A 13,241-nucleotide genomic window follows, 5' to 3' on the forward strand; every position below is an offset into this window, starting at 1 on the left:
TCAGAATCAAAGATAAAGGAAAATCTGTAGCTTCCTTTACAGCTCCGGCCTACAAAGATCTTCTAAAGAAAAGGCCTAGAAATGATGACGGTGATAAACCCTCTCAGCCAAGGAGACAACTGGAACTTGGCTCATCGACCTCTCCATTCACACTTAAGCCATTCCAAGAGCTTCAAGCTTATCGGAACTCAGAGTTTTTGATATCCTACATTCATGGGAATCAACTGAAAAACCCTAACACTTGGGTTCCAAGAGAGATAAGCGACTGGTGGATCAGAGTAAAGAAAATCTTCACCAAATGGTTTCTTGCTGCTAAGCTCGATCAGAAGAAGCATTGCTTTGATACTTGGAGATACTTCATGAGAAACTGGGATGAACAAACTCAGTTCAAATAGATTGAACAAGCAAGGAAAATAGCTAAGATGGCGTTTGTTCCTCCTCCACTGCTCAACGCCATCACACCACCAAGAAGGAAAGGCATCATTGACCGTGCCATCATTGAACTAGAAGTATGGAGCATCAATGAGATATGAATAATCACTGAGAAGTCTGCTCCAGACTTATATGCTCAACAAAGAAATGCTCTTTACCAACTCTACCATGTCAAACCGTAGAGTTCATAAGGTTGCATGTACCTTTGCCTTAGGCAGTATTTTTTACTTATCTGCAAAGTGCATTGTACTCTTCATCATAAACTGATATCTTATCAGTTTCTTGATTGATATATGAAGTATTTTCTCTCTCATACTTCACCTTATGACAACAACTTCTTGTTAGAAAATTGACATGATTTTGCTCTTGTTCTGCTATCATATCTCGTTGAACCTTGCTAATTACAATAAATAACTATACTGTTAAGGGGGATTCTCAGTCCTCTATTCTTATACCTGTAATTCAGTTATGTCTGTCATTTTTTCCTTGGCACTCTTGTAAAGTTTTGGCATCATCAAAAATGGGGAAATTGTTGGGAAATGAAATACATATCCAACCCTTGTGTTTTGATGATACCAAAACTGTTAAAAAGCACTCTCTAGCTAGAAGTTGTACTTCTTGATTCAAATGAAAATTTTGAACAAGATATACTGACATATTTACTCATGGATAAAGATAGATTTCACAAAAATTGGGATTTTCCAACAGATTTCGATTAAGTAAACTTTTAAGCCTATTGTGTTATCTCATGTTATCGCAACATCCCCTAAAACATTAACTAAGCTTATCATTTAGCACACATAGAAGCACAGAACCACGTAAAATCCATTTGTCTAAAATGACATAGAGTGCATCGTCGCAGCGAACGTTGTGCCTCTAGTCGAGACTCTTGAAAGCAATCAGGGTATTATCATTTTGTAAGGTAGCATCGTTGCAGCAAAACGCCGTGCCCCCCAAACTACTTTGGTTTATGGCTGTGCTCTGAATAAATTGTACACGCAATGCTGAGTTTCTGTCGGAAAATATGTTAAGATAACAGAAAGAACCACATAGGTCAAAACAGTTGCATACATAAGATAAACAAGTACAATGATGCAACAAATACACCATTTTCTCATTCATTCATGAAAGCAAAGGCCAAGAGACCTTCGAAGTGATGTGAACCTTTCAAAATCCAAGGGTTTAGTAATAATATTAGCAATTGGTTCTCAGTTTTCACATAATCCAACTTTATTACCTCTTGTTCTACAAGATCACGAATAAAATGATGTCGGATATCAATGTGTTTGGTCCTAAAATGTTGAACAACATTTTTCGAGATATTGATAGCACTGATGTTATCATATTATATCATCATCTCATCACTCACCACACCATAGTCTGACAACATTTGCCTCAACCATAGAAGCTGAGTACAAAAACTTCCTGCTGCCACATATTCCGACCCGATCGGCAGTTGAAAGCGATGTTGGGAAATGAAAGACATATCCAACCCTTGTGTTTTGATGATACCAAAACTGTTAGAAGACACTCTCTAGCTAGAAGTTATCCTTCTGGACTCAAATGTTTCAGTCACTTTGAGTAGCTAGATCAAGACTAAAGTTTCAAGACTGAAGATGACAACTCAACTGAAGAACCCTCGAGTTATGGCAAGCAGTTCAACTGAAGACAAGTGCAGTCACACTAAAGACTATGACGGACTGAACAAAGAAAAGATGTCTTCCAGCCATGCAGACAGAGTCCAAGACACCCGCATTTAATGCTCGAAGTCAATGCATTAATTGCAAAAGGACAGAGTTCTCATTTGAGCATTAAAGTCTACAACATTTCCTTTGGAGGACAGGAAGACCATCTCCCCATTCTTCAAAAGGAGAATAAAGACAAAAGAACCTGTGCTAACTTGGACTACATCTCACAACGGTAGGATTTGAATAAGGGATCTACACCAACGTATCTATTCTTTAGAGCTGCCTATAAATAGCTTAGGAGGATACCCTAAGAAAGGAGGGGGGAGAAAAGAGAGAGAAAATCCAATTCAATCATCAATGTAAAAGCTACATCGAAAGTTCAGCTCGAGCTCAACCTCATGAGCATTGAATCGAAGAAGAGAGCAAACAGAGATTACTTAATCAGTGTAACTGATTACAAGAACTCTCTTAGAACTTCTAGGCAATTTGATAGATATACCTTTAACCTAGTTGATGATTACTGGAGAGTATGTTCTCAGTAATCCTAGTTGGTTATTTATATAACCTTTTCTTTATTGAGAGAAGAGCGATTGTAATCAAGTTCCAGACTAAGACCGAACTTAATGGTTGTTTAGTACCGGAAAACTAAGCAGATCGATTTCCTTGGCACCCGTAAAGCCAAGAGTGGTTTTTTAGTACCAGGTAAACTAAATTGATCAGTTTCCTTGGCACCCAGTAAGCCAAGCGGGAGTTAGGGCGTGGGTTCTGACTCCAGAGATCTTAGTGAGACGCTGATAAGGCACGAGTGTGTCGAAGCGTGCTAAGAGTAAGCGAAAAATCCAATATCAGAGTGGTGTTGGTAGGTTTGTTGTGCACCTATAAGCACTAGCCCAGAGTGTTTGTTAGACTAATCATCTGGCCGTGAAGTAGGATTATTGTTTCCTCCCCACATAAAAATCCTTGTGTTCTTTACCTGCTTTCAGTTATTCCTTTAAGTGTGCTAAAACTGTTTTCTACTAAACTGGCTTAACTGAAAAGTGTAACTAAGGATTTTACAAGTGACAAACCTTTTCTAAAGGCTATTCGCACTAAGTTTAAATTCTGATGCTGAGTTGTTACTTCTAACTGACCATTTAACTGATAGTCAGCTAGACTGATAACTCCACTCTGTTTACAAACTCTAGACTGAATCTTTACGTGGATATCAATTGAAGCCCAGAGCTCAACTGATAACAAATTATTGAAGTCACTTCAGTATCAGTCTAACCTATTTCCAAATGAAGTTTGGTTAAGTTTGTTTTGTTTTGCGAAAAATAGCCTACAGGTGTATTCTCCCTCCCCCCATACACCTGTCCAGTCAACCCTCCGGGACCCCAACAAGCGACACAATAAAATAAGACATAGATGAGCATAGAAAAGACATACAAACCAAATTCGTCATTTCTCAAAAGTTTGGCGATGTTACTCCTCGTGTCACCATGACATCGTAGATATCATTAATGACTTGGGTAGCTTTGGACCTTTCCCGAATAGCTCCCAAATCGACCAACCTGTCTAAATTTATAAAGTTAGAATGTCGCCACTTTTCTTTCCATAACATGACTCTAGCACTAACCATATAACAATTGTTAGGAAGTCTTTGTCCTACCATTAAACAAGTGTTCTTATCATCAAACACTTCACACAAATCCTAAGCGAACGTCATCATCACATAAATGGCTTATGCTAATAAGGTTTGCCATCAAACCTTGGACATGAAAAATACTATTAAGGATAGGCAAACCTGGCACCCTCAAACTCCCTTTTCTAACAATCTTACATTTTACTCCCCCTTGAAATTATACGTTTCCTCCATTGTTGGTAACATAATTAGAGAGAAAAGCTTTGTTACATGTCATGTGACGGGAATGTCCACTATCGAAGTACCACAAACCTGTCATGTTAGTTTTCAAAACAGTGCAAGAAACATTACATTTCAGTCCATTTTTCCTTACCCAAAAAAGCTTTTTCTTCCTCTTACCTTGCTTCTTGCTTATAAAAAAGCTCCTTTCGTAATTACTCTTCTTAAAGCAAAAAGGTTTAATGTATCCAACCTTAAAACACTAATGACACACATACCTTTTTCTTTGTTTATGCTTTTTCTCTATAGGAGTACCTTCAATCACAAACTCTTTTTCATCGGTTGATTTGACCTTTGTTTTCACAAGTGTGTCGTTGACTACGGGGAAGACAGTTGGCTCTGCAGTGAAGCTTAAACAAGTAGTTTCCAGATTTCCTGCAGATAAAAACTCGTTAAACCTGTGTCTGTTGGAGTTCCACTTTGTGATGGTTCCTTGGGCTTCATCAAGCTGGTTTGTCACATGATTGAGTTTGATCTCCTTTTGTGTGACCAAGGCTTCAAGCTTTGCAAGTGATGCTTTTAGCCTTGTGTCTACCCTTGTATGGTCCAACTCATGTCCTTGTCTTTTCCATTTGCCAAGGAGTTCATCATAAAGCTTTTTGAGCTCCTTGATGACAAGTAAGGCCTCATCGTCGCACTCTTCTTCACAATCTATATTCTCTACACGAGCGTTAAGACAAAAGAAATTTGAGTAATAATCAAGGTCATACCTGTTTGAAATAGGGTCGAACATTTGCACATCATCTCCTTCATCGTCGGACAAGGTTTTACCTATTGTGACATGAAATATTGTGTCGACAACTGAGATATCATCATCTTTCTCTTCCTTTGAGCTTTTCAAGCCTTCAAAGAACTCAACCTCTTCTTCACTCCAGGATATCAGTAGGATTCTTCTCTCTTTCGAAGTGTGTTTGCATATTGATTTGCATAGTGGTCGTATCCCTTGCACTCACGACATTGGACATTATTAATATTTGACGAGTCATACCTGAATATCTCATTTGATGAGAAGCCTTTTGTAATTAGTCTAGGAGGAGTGAACTCGTTTCTTTTGGCCGATTGATACTTGACCCTTGGACACTCCATTTTCTTTGGTATATCTTGTCATTTTGCCCTGTTCATCTTTCTCACAATAGTGTTGAACTTCCTTGTGATCAGAGCAACATCACCATCAGTGCTGATCTCTTCCAGTTCATCATCTTCTTCAGCTTCACAAACTTTCAGCACGCGACTGTTAGATGTTGCCCCGACAGTAAAAGCAACAGTCTTCTTCTTATGAAACACACATCTTTCTTCCAGATTCATTTCGTATGTCCTGAGTGTGTTCATAAGATCCACGAACTCGAGAGCATCAACATTTTGAGATGTCTCTATTGTTGTAACCTTCATTTCAAATCTGGATGGTAAGGTTCAAAGCGCCTTGGAGACTACCAATCGGTAGTTTATCGGATTGCTAAGTTCTTGACATTCATTTGCGATATTCAGAATCCTCTTTGTATACTCTTTGATGTCCTCATCTTCCTCCATCTTCATGTTCTCGAATTTGGTGATGAGGATGCGAAGTCGCGATTCTCTAATGCATGTATCCCCTTCACAATGTTGTTGAAGCACGTTCCATACATCTTTTGCGGATGTATTGTTCTTAATCAGTTAGAACATATTCATGTCCGCAAAACAGTAGATAGAATTTTTGGCCTTTTCATTGAGATTCGCTTCTTCAAATTGAGCTTGAGTCCACTGTCCTAGTGGTGTTGGGATCACATCAACATGAACATTTGTGGTATTTGGGACAGACCACCCTTCTTCGACTGAATACCATGCCTTTATATCGATGGCTTTGAGATGTAAGAGTGAATCCTTATCTTCCAGAAAGAATAATTCAACCTATCCAAAATTGGTGGTCGATAGTAAACAAGATTGTTTGGATCCATGTGTAAGCAACTATTAAGTTAATAGTGAGGATCACACTCAGAATATCGAGTGATGGCTTTGGTGCCAATTGAAAGTGTTTCTTTCTATAGATCGAATGTTATGCACTATGTTAGAGAAACTCACAAGTGCACTCAGAGATTAAAGTAGCAGAAAAATATAAAAAGAAGACACAAGGATGTAGAATTTTCTACAAGCTATAAATTATAATTAACTTGTAGAAGCCCTATGGCAAAACTTCACTAAATATGAGAATGACTTACACTCACATTCAATACCTTTACAAAGACTAGGTATTGAACAAAAGACACTCTCACTAAACAACAAAACTTGCTTCAAGAGCTAGACTCTGAAACCTTACAAAACAACGAGTGTTACACGATATATCAACTGAACATGTAAAACAACACCCGTACATAGACAGACTCTTTCTCTCTCAAGCTCCACAACTTATAAGGACTCTTCCTCAGCTTATATAGGCGTCTCCTACTTGTTCCCCAAGCTCCAAAAATGTGGCTGCAAGTGTAGGACGAAGCGGTTGTAGGAGTGGTTAGGTCTTCCATATTTGTAGGAACAAACTCTATCAATCCTATTTTCTCTTTCCTTAACTTCACGTTTCCTACTTTGTAGAGATCTCCTCTGAGTCCTCTCTACGTTTTTGCAGCCTCAAACAACCTCTTCTCTCTCCTTTATCTCTTCATGTCCTCCATATTTGTAGAAGTCTTCCAACCATCTTTTGGCTCCTTCACTTCATCTGGTAAAATCTACAATCAAACCGTGAAGAAGAAGTATAATTTATTTTTGGGAAAAGGTGCAGATTGGCCCCCGAAGTAGTAGCCCCTATAGCGTATAACCCCTCTTACTCACTGTGTGTGCAACTAAACCCCTGAACTCCGAGAAAAGGGTGCAAATTCGCCCCTCTGACCTAACGCCGTTAAGTGTCCGTTAACGTTTGGGTTTAATTGCACACTTTACTTCAGGGGTGGATCTGCACCTTAATTTTTTTTTATTTTTTATTTTTTGTTTATTTGTTTTTTTTTTTAATTTCAGCAACCCACCTCCAGCATCAACTTAACCACCCCTGTACTCATCGATTCTGACTTGCACCTTGTCAGCTCGCACGCACCCTATCTCTTGGTTGTCGATTGCCCACCGCTTACATGCAGCAACGCCACCAGCTTCTTCACCGCCCCGCACAACAGCATCTCCTCCAATACCTTAACATTTTAGGCTTATCCTATGATATTAATTGTGTATATATTTATCTATATAATATATATTTAAATTTTATTTGTTTATTTTTGAATAATTATTAAAACTCTAGATAATAATTATGATTTTATTTTTGGTTAATTTAATATTTGTAAATTTATTTTAAAAGAGAAAAAGAATGGATCCGGGTCAGGACTCGAGACCCTGTGAATCTAATGGATCTGGACATGAATCTCGTTTTTTTGGACCTAATGGATTTGGACCGGATCCTGACCTAAGTAAAAATATACGGATATGGATTTTGGACCAAGCAGGATTCGATCCAGGTCCACATCTGGAGTTGGTGATTGATAACACTCATTTTTCCATGGTTTTTAATGTTCTTTTGATGTTAATTTTATAGGAAATTGAGTGTTGGATGATTGTTTGGTGTTTTTATTGCTTTATCTTGTGAACTATGTTACTTGCTTGAACTTTGATGGATTTTACAGGATATTAGAGATGGAATTTGGAAATATTGTCAGAAATAGAAGTTGTAGTTCGTCTCAAGAGGAGTTCGTGAGCACAAACGGATCGTAAATCGGAGTTCGGACGAGAAAGTTATGGTCAAAACAATAAAGTCGCGCACAACAGTGAATAGTGTTTGACGGAAATTTCCGAATTTTCGGAAATTTTCGGGTTTTTTATATTTTCTCAGTATTTTCGAGTTCTACACTGTATTTATCTCCTGTGCCTATATATAGGTCCTTTCCCTGACCTATTAGACACATCTTTTCACATCTCTTCACCTCCTTTCTTTTTCTTTTTCTTTTTTTTAGTTTTACATTCAGTTTTCATAGATTAGATTTATTTCTGAAGATTCAAGTTGTTCATCCAGAATTTCTTCCGGATTTTATCTATTTTATTTATTTCAATTGCTTTCTTTTATTTATGCTTTTATTTTATTTTATGATGTCCAACTAGTTCTTTCATCTGAACCTATGATTTGTACATAGCTGATTAATTATGTGTGTATGATTTATTGATATTAATTTGCCTTCCAACTTGTGATTCATGATTCCTGGTGCTTAATTTCTTGTGAATTATTTGGTCAATAATTTACATGTCTAGCTGTTCAGTTTGAGTCTTGAATGCGATAATTGTTCAGCCGATTCAGGAATGCATGTTATAGTAGTAGCCTTGACACTTGAATGGGATAGGTGAAACTATAGGGAGCTATTCTTTGTGTACGCTTGGGAGTTAATTTATTCCTTGGAGTCTTGAATGTGAAGGGGGTAAATTAATCTACTTTCATAGGTATTCGTTAGAGAAGCTTGTGAATAGTTCTGTGATCTCTCATCAGGGTTGGATTAAATTGGTAATTGAATCAATAGATTAAATGCATGTAATTGATTAGTAAAAGTACATCCTAGGGTCAGAGTATTTAATTATTTGAGTTTTTATCATATTTTATTTGCTTTGTTTTGATTTTAGTTTTATTCTTTGTTCTTATTTGAGTTTGCCTGAATATTACTAGAGTTTAATTAGGATTACTTAAGGTGATTTGTTATAATAGTCCATGTGGATACGATACTCGACTTGCTATTTCTGTGCTACAATTACACTGTTTAGTTGCAGTTATTGTTGTTAAGAAATTAGCGATCAGTGATGCTGTTGCATGTCGGCGGTAAGCAGTCGACGATCAAGAGATTGAGCGCGTGTGAGCTGACAAATGTAAGTTGGAGCCAATGAGTACGGGAGCGGTTAAGTTGATGCCGGAGGTGGGTTGCTGAAATTATATAAAAATAAAATAAAAAAAAATAAAATAAAATAAAATAAAAAAAAAAAATAATAATAATAATAATAATAATAATAATTAAGGTGCAGATCCACCTCTGAAGTAAAGGGTGCAATTAAACCCAAACGTTAACGGGCACTTAACGGCGTTAGGTCAGAGGGGGAAATTTGCACCATTTTCTCGGAGTTCAGGGGTTTAGTTGCACACAGTGAGTAAAAGGGGTTATACGCTATAGGGGCTACTACTTCCGAGGGCAATCTGCACATTTTCCCTTTATTTTTATACGTGGCATACAGACTATAACTATAAGATAGCGACATGATGGTAAGTTACTCGACCCTCGTCACCTAAAGAAAATGATATAAACATTTTCGAAAAATAAAAGAAAAAAGATATAAATAATAAAGATTGTGTACGTTGTGATATAATCTTGTGTATTAACATAATGATGATTGAACGCGTGTTTCCACAATAATTCGTCAAGAAATAAAATGGCGATTAAGACTGAAACTCTGCTCGTTATCCATGACCAGATGAATGATTGAAAACGTTAAATTTGACGTAGTAAGTGAATATATACTCCACTATACAATTGGTAGCCACGTTTCAATCAAATAAAGGAGAAGGGTTCATCTCATTTAATTATGTATTATTGTATCAAAATCATATCTAATCGAAACATACCATGCGAAAAACAAATGAGAATGGTGGGCCAATATATTTAAGGGGTATTGGCCAATAAATACATCAACTTTCCCAATTTTTTAGAATATAACATCACTTTTAGTTTTTGCTCCATAATACACCACCTTTATGATTCTTCTAGTTTCTCCCATGACTATTTTCTGAAAATTCTAAAACTAACCCCAAAATAATCAAAATTGCAAAATAACCCCAACAAATTACAAAACCAAGACAAAATACCCATATTATGATTTCTAAAACAGTTTAGCAAATAATCAGGCCCAACATGCTTCCGTAACACTTCGAAATAAATCTTCAATTTAAACCAACATTATACCTTTGTCGACTGGTCTTCTTCAGGAGTCAGTCTTGTTGCGTTTTACGGCTCGTCTGCCCACCTGGCACGCACCAACCACACACTTCGCAAGAGATGGTTGCAACCTTTCTCCTTCACTAAGTGTCGACTCAATACTTTGTTGGAAAAATAAAGAAAATATTTTTACTCAACCGGAATAGTTGGACAAAAACTAAGCGTTTATAGAGGAATTATAAAATAATTAATTTATTTCATAAAAATCTCCCTAAAGGAGGAGACTAACTTGTTTAGCTACTCATAGTAGCTAATACTTGTGTACATAAAATAAAAGGAAACTAAAAACTTAAAACGAAAAGCTTTGAAAAAAAAAATACAGGGATAATTTTTCTAGAGAGAGGAAGTGCTTGTGAAAATGTGTTGTGATTTTCGGATGCCTTCTTCTCTTCAGAGCTTGAGTTTATATAGAGGTTTGATCCCCTCTATTATTGCTTGGTGGCCTCGGATTCTTTATTCGTGGCCAGCTCTCTTGATTGTGACTTCCACCTTCTTTTGTTGGCCATAATTGCCGACAATAGTTAATGTTATCACATGGTGCTGGACCCTTGCTTTATCGCTTTGTGATAATGCTGGTAGGGGCCGGCTGCTTTTCCTTCCACTCACGTTTGTCCTAGAGCGTTTGGTGAGTGGTCCTCCTGTCTTTTTACCCACTTTTGTCGTTTCTTTTGTGGGTGCGATCCTTGCTGTGAATCACATGATTCACTTTGCTTTGTCGGCCACCTTACTTTTTTGGTGCCCGAGGGTTTCTTCCCTTTGGAATCTGATGCTCATCATGTTCATCAGACCGGAACCTCCTCCTGTCACGCTTTGGGAAGAATCCTTTGCCGAATTCTGGCTCTTTCTGCGATGAACATTGATCGCAGACTTTCTCAATCCAATGGCCCAGATGAGCCATGTTGCAAAATTTGCGACGAGTCTCCTTGCTCCCCGCTATCTTGTTTTCCCACAACATTTGCCGTTTATTTTCGAAAGATTTTTCGGCAAAAGGGGTCGTAGTTCCTGTCATTGTGTTAACCAGGAACGTTCCCAGATCTGAACTTTGGTAGAACTTGAATCTGGACTTCATTTTATCCATCTATGTGAGACAGACCCATAGACCCCATGCTCGTCTGGTGGAGATTTGATCCTCCTTGAATGTTGAGACGATTGCGGCCTGGAAATCGGGAACTTTGATCCTGTTCAGGGCTCCCGTATCAGGTCTCCGAAGCTTGATGAAGTGGAAAGCTTCACGGATTCCTTTTCCAACTGGCTCTGGCGCTGCACTGAAAAAGTACAATTCCAAAACATCTCCCCGTTTGAGGGACTCGTTGTTTTCCCATGCATCAAACACCGTTTTTTGGATCCATTTGGGTAGACCCTTGATCTCGGTGAAGGCTGGAGAGATGGTATAAACTGAGGCTAACGCCCCGAACTCATACCATTCCTTGACGTCGTTTGGATTGGCTCCTGGGGTTGTCCAAACTCACGGGTATTTTCCTGCAACATCAACCCGGCAATTTCCCGGATTAATGCCCTTTCTTGTGAGAAGTTTCTCCCACCTGTCTTGATACATCTGCCAAGAAGGAGAAATATCAATAAAATCAGTATCAACCTTAACTTGGCCTGTCATAGGCCTAAGATTGATCTCTTCCTCTTTTACCCAGAGGTGGAGGGTTGACATGTTGATTCAGGGTGTGACCCCTTAACAACATCTTTTCCTCGAGGGTCCGGTTGTGAAACCATTGCCTCAGGACTTGGGCTAGGGGTACTTGAATCCCCTGCTACAGGTAATCCGCCCTGTACGGAAAGCATTGCTTTAATCCGATTATCTCGGATAACGCGCAAGAGCGACTTGTTGATTACTTCTTGAAGATTGAACATCTTCATGAAGCATGCATCAATTTGGTTAGATACTTGAGCTTCATCAGCCGCTTGTATCTTCCCTGCTTGTTTGGTGTGTAGAACACACTTTTGCCATTCTTGTTGTAGCAACTCTAAAATTTCAAAGAGCTGCGCCTGTTTTGCCTCGATGGCCTCCACCTCAGGGAGCTCCATCCCTTGTTAGGAAATCTGCAAGAACATTTTGATCAGATTTCAAGATGACAATATCATAATCATAATATTGGCATTCTGCTTGCCATCTAAGCAATCTAGCCTTTTCAGGTTTAGATTCAATCTTTTTTGTTAAGAAAGCTTTAACATTAGTGTTATCTACTTTCAGAACGAATTTCTTAGCAAGTAAGAAGAGCGGCCATTTTTTAAACGCCTTTCGCACTGCAAAGAATTCCTTTTTGTTGATGTGCCATCGCACAGCTTCATTATCGGAGAAAAGACCGCTACAATATCTGCAAGGTTCTTCTCCATAAGGGGTGATCTTTGCGAGCACTGCTGCCCACCAGAAATCACTTGCATCTGTATAGAGGACCAGATCATCCTCATCTTGTGGTATTGAAAGTTTTGGGAGATTTTTGCAAATCTCTTTTAACTTCTTCATACCCTCCCGATGCTCCTCTTTCCATATGAATGGAACATCTTTCTTCAGTAACGGACTGAAGACTTTCCGGTATTCTGCAAGATTTTTGATAAACATTCCTGCAAAGTTAACAACTCCGAGAAAACTTTGGAGCTGCTTCTTTTCTTTGAGATCCTCTGGGAAATTCTGGACCTTTTCTACAATATGATCTTGTAGAATGATTCCCGATTCATCGATCTCGATTCCCAGAAACTCCATCTTCTGGGTGGCTATGACTGCCTTCTTTTCAGACAGCACAAGTCCTTCTTGTTGGCAAACATCCGCAAAGATCTCCAGATGCCTGACATGTTCATGAATGTTTTTTGATGCAATGAGAATATCATCAATATAAATAAACATAAACGAAGAATAATCCTTGAAGAGATTATCCATCTTTCTTTGGAATATCTGAGGCACGTTGGCTAGCCCCATTGGCATGACATTCCAGACATAATGTCCTTGTGGAGTTGAGAAGGCTGTAAACTTCTTACTCTCTTCTTCCATGCGAATCTGGTAGAAGCCTGATTTGCAATCGAACTTTGAGAATACCCTTGCACTTCTGATGCAGTTGATAAGGTGTTCTCTACTTAGGATGAAGTATCCGTCAAACTCAAGAATGTCATTAATCCCTTTATAATTAATGACCAATCTTGGTTTTCCTCGCTTGATCTCCCCATGATTTCTTACCAGAAATCCAGGACTGCTGTAGGGTGATCTTCCTTCTTCGATTAATTTCAAATCAAGGTGTTCCTTGA

The sequence above is a fragment of the Salvia miltiorrhiza genome, chromosome 2 (assembly GCF_028751815.1).
Source record: "Salvia miltiorrhiza cultivar Shanhuang (shh) chromosome 2, IMPLAD_Smil_shh, whole genome shotgun sequence".
Classification (NCBI taxonomy): domain Eukaryota; kingdom Viridiplantae; phylum Streptophyta; class Magnoliopsida; order Lamiales; family Lamiaceae; genus Salvia; species Salvia miltiorrhiza.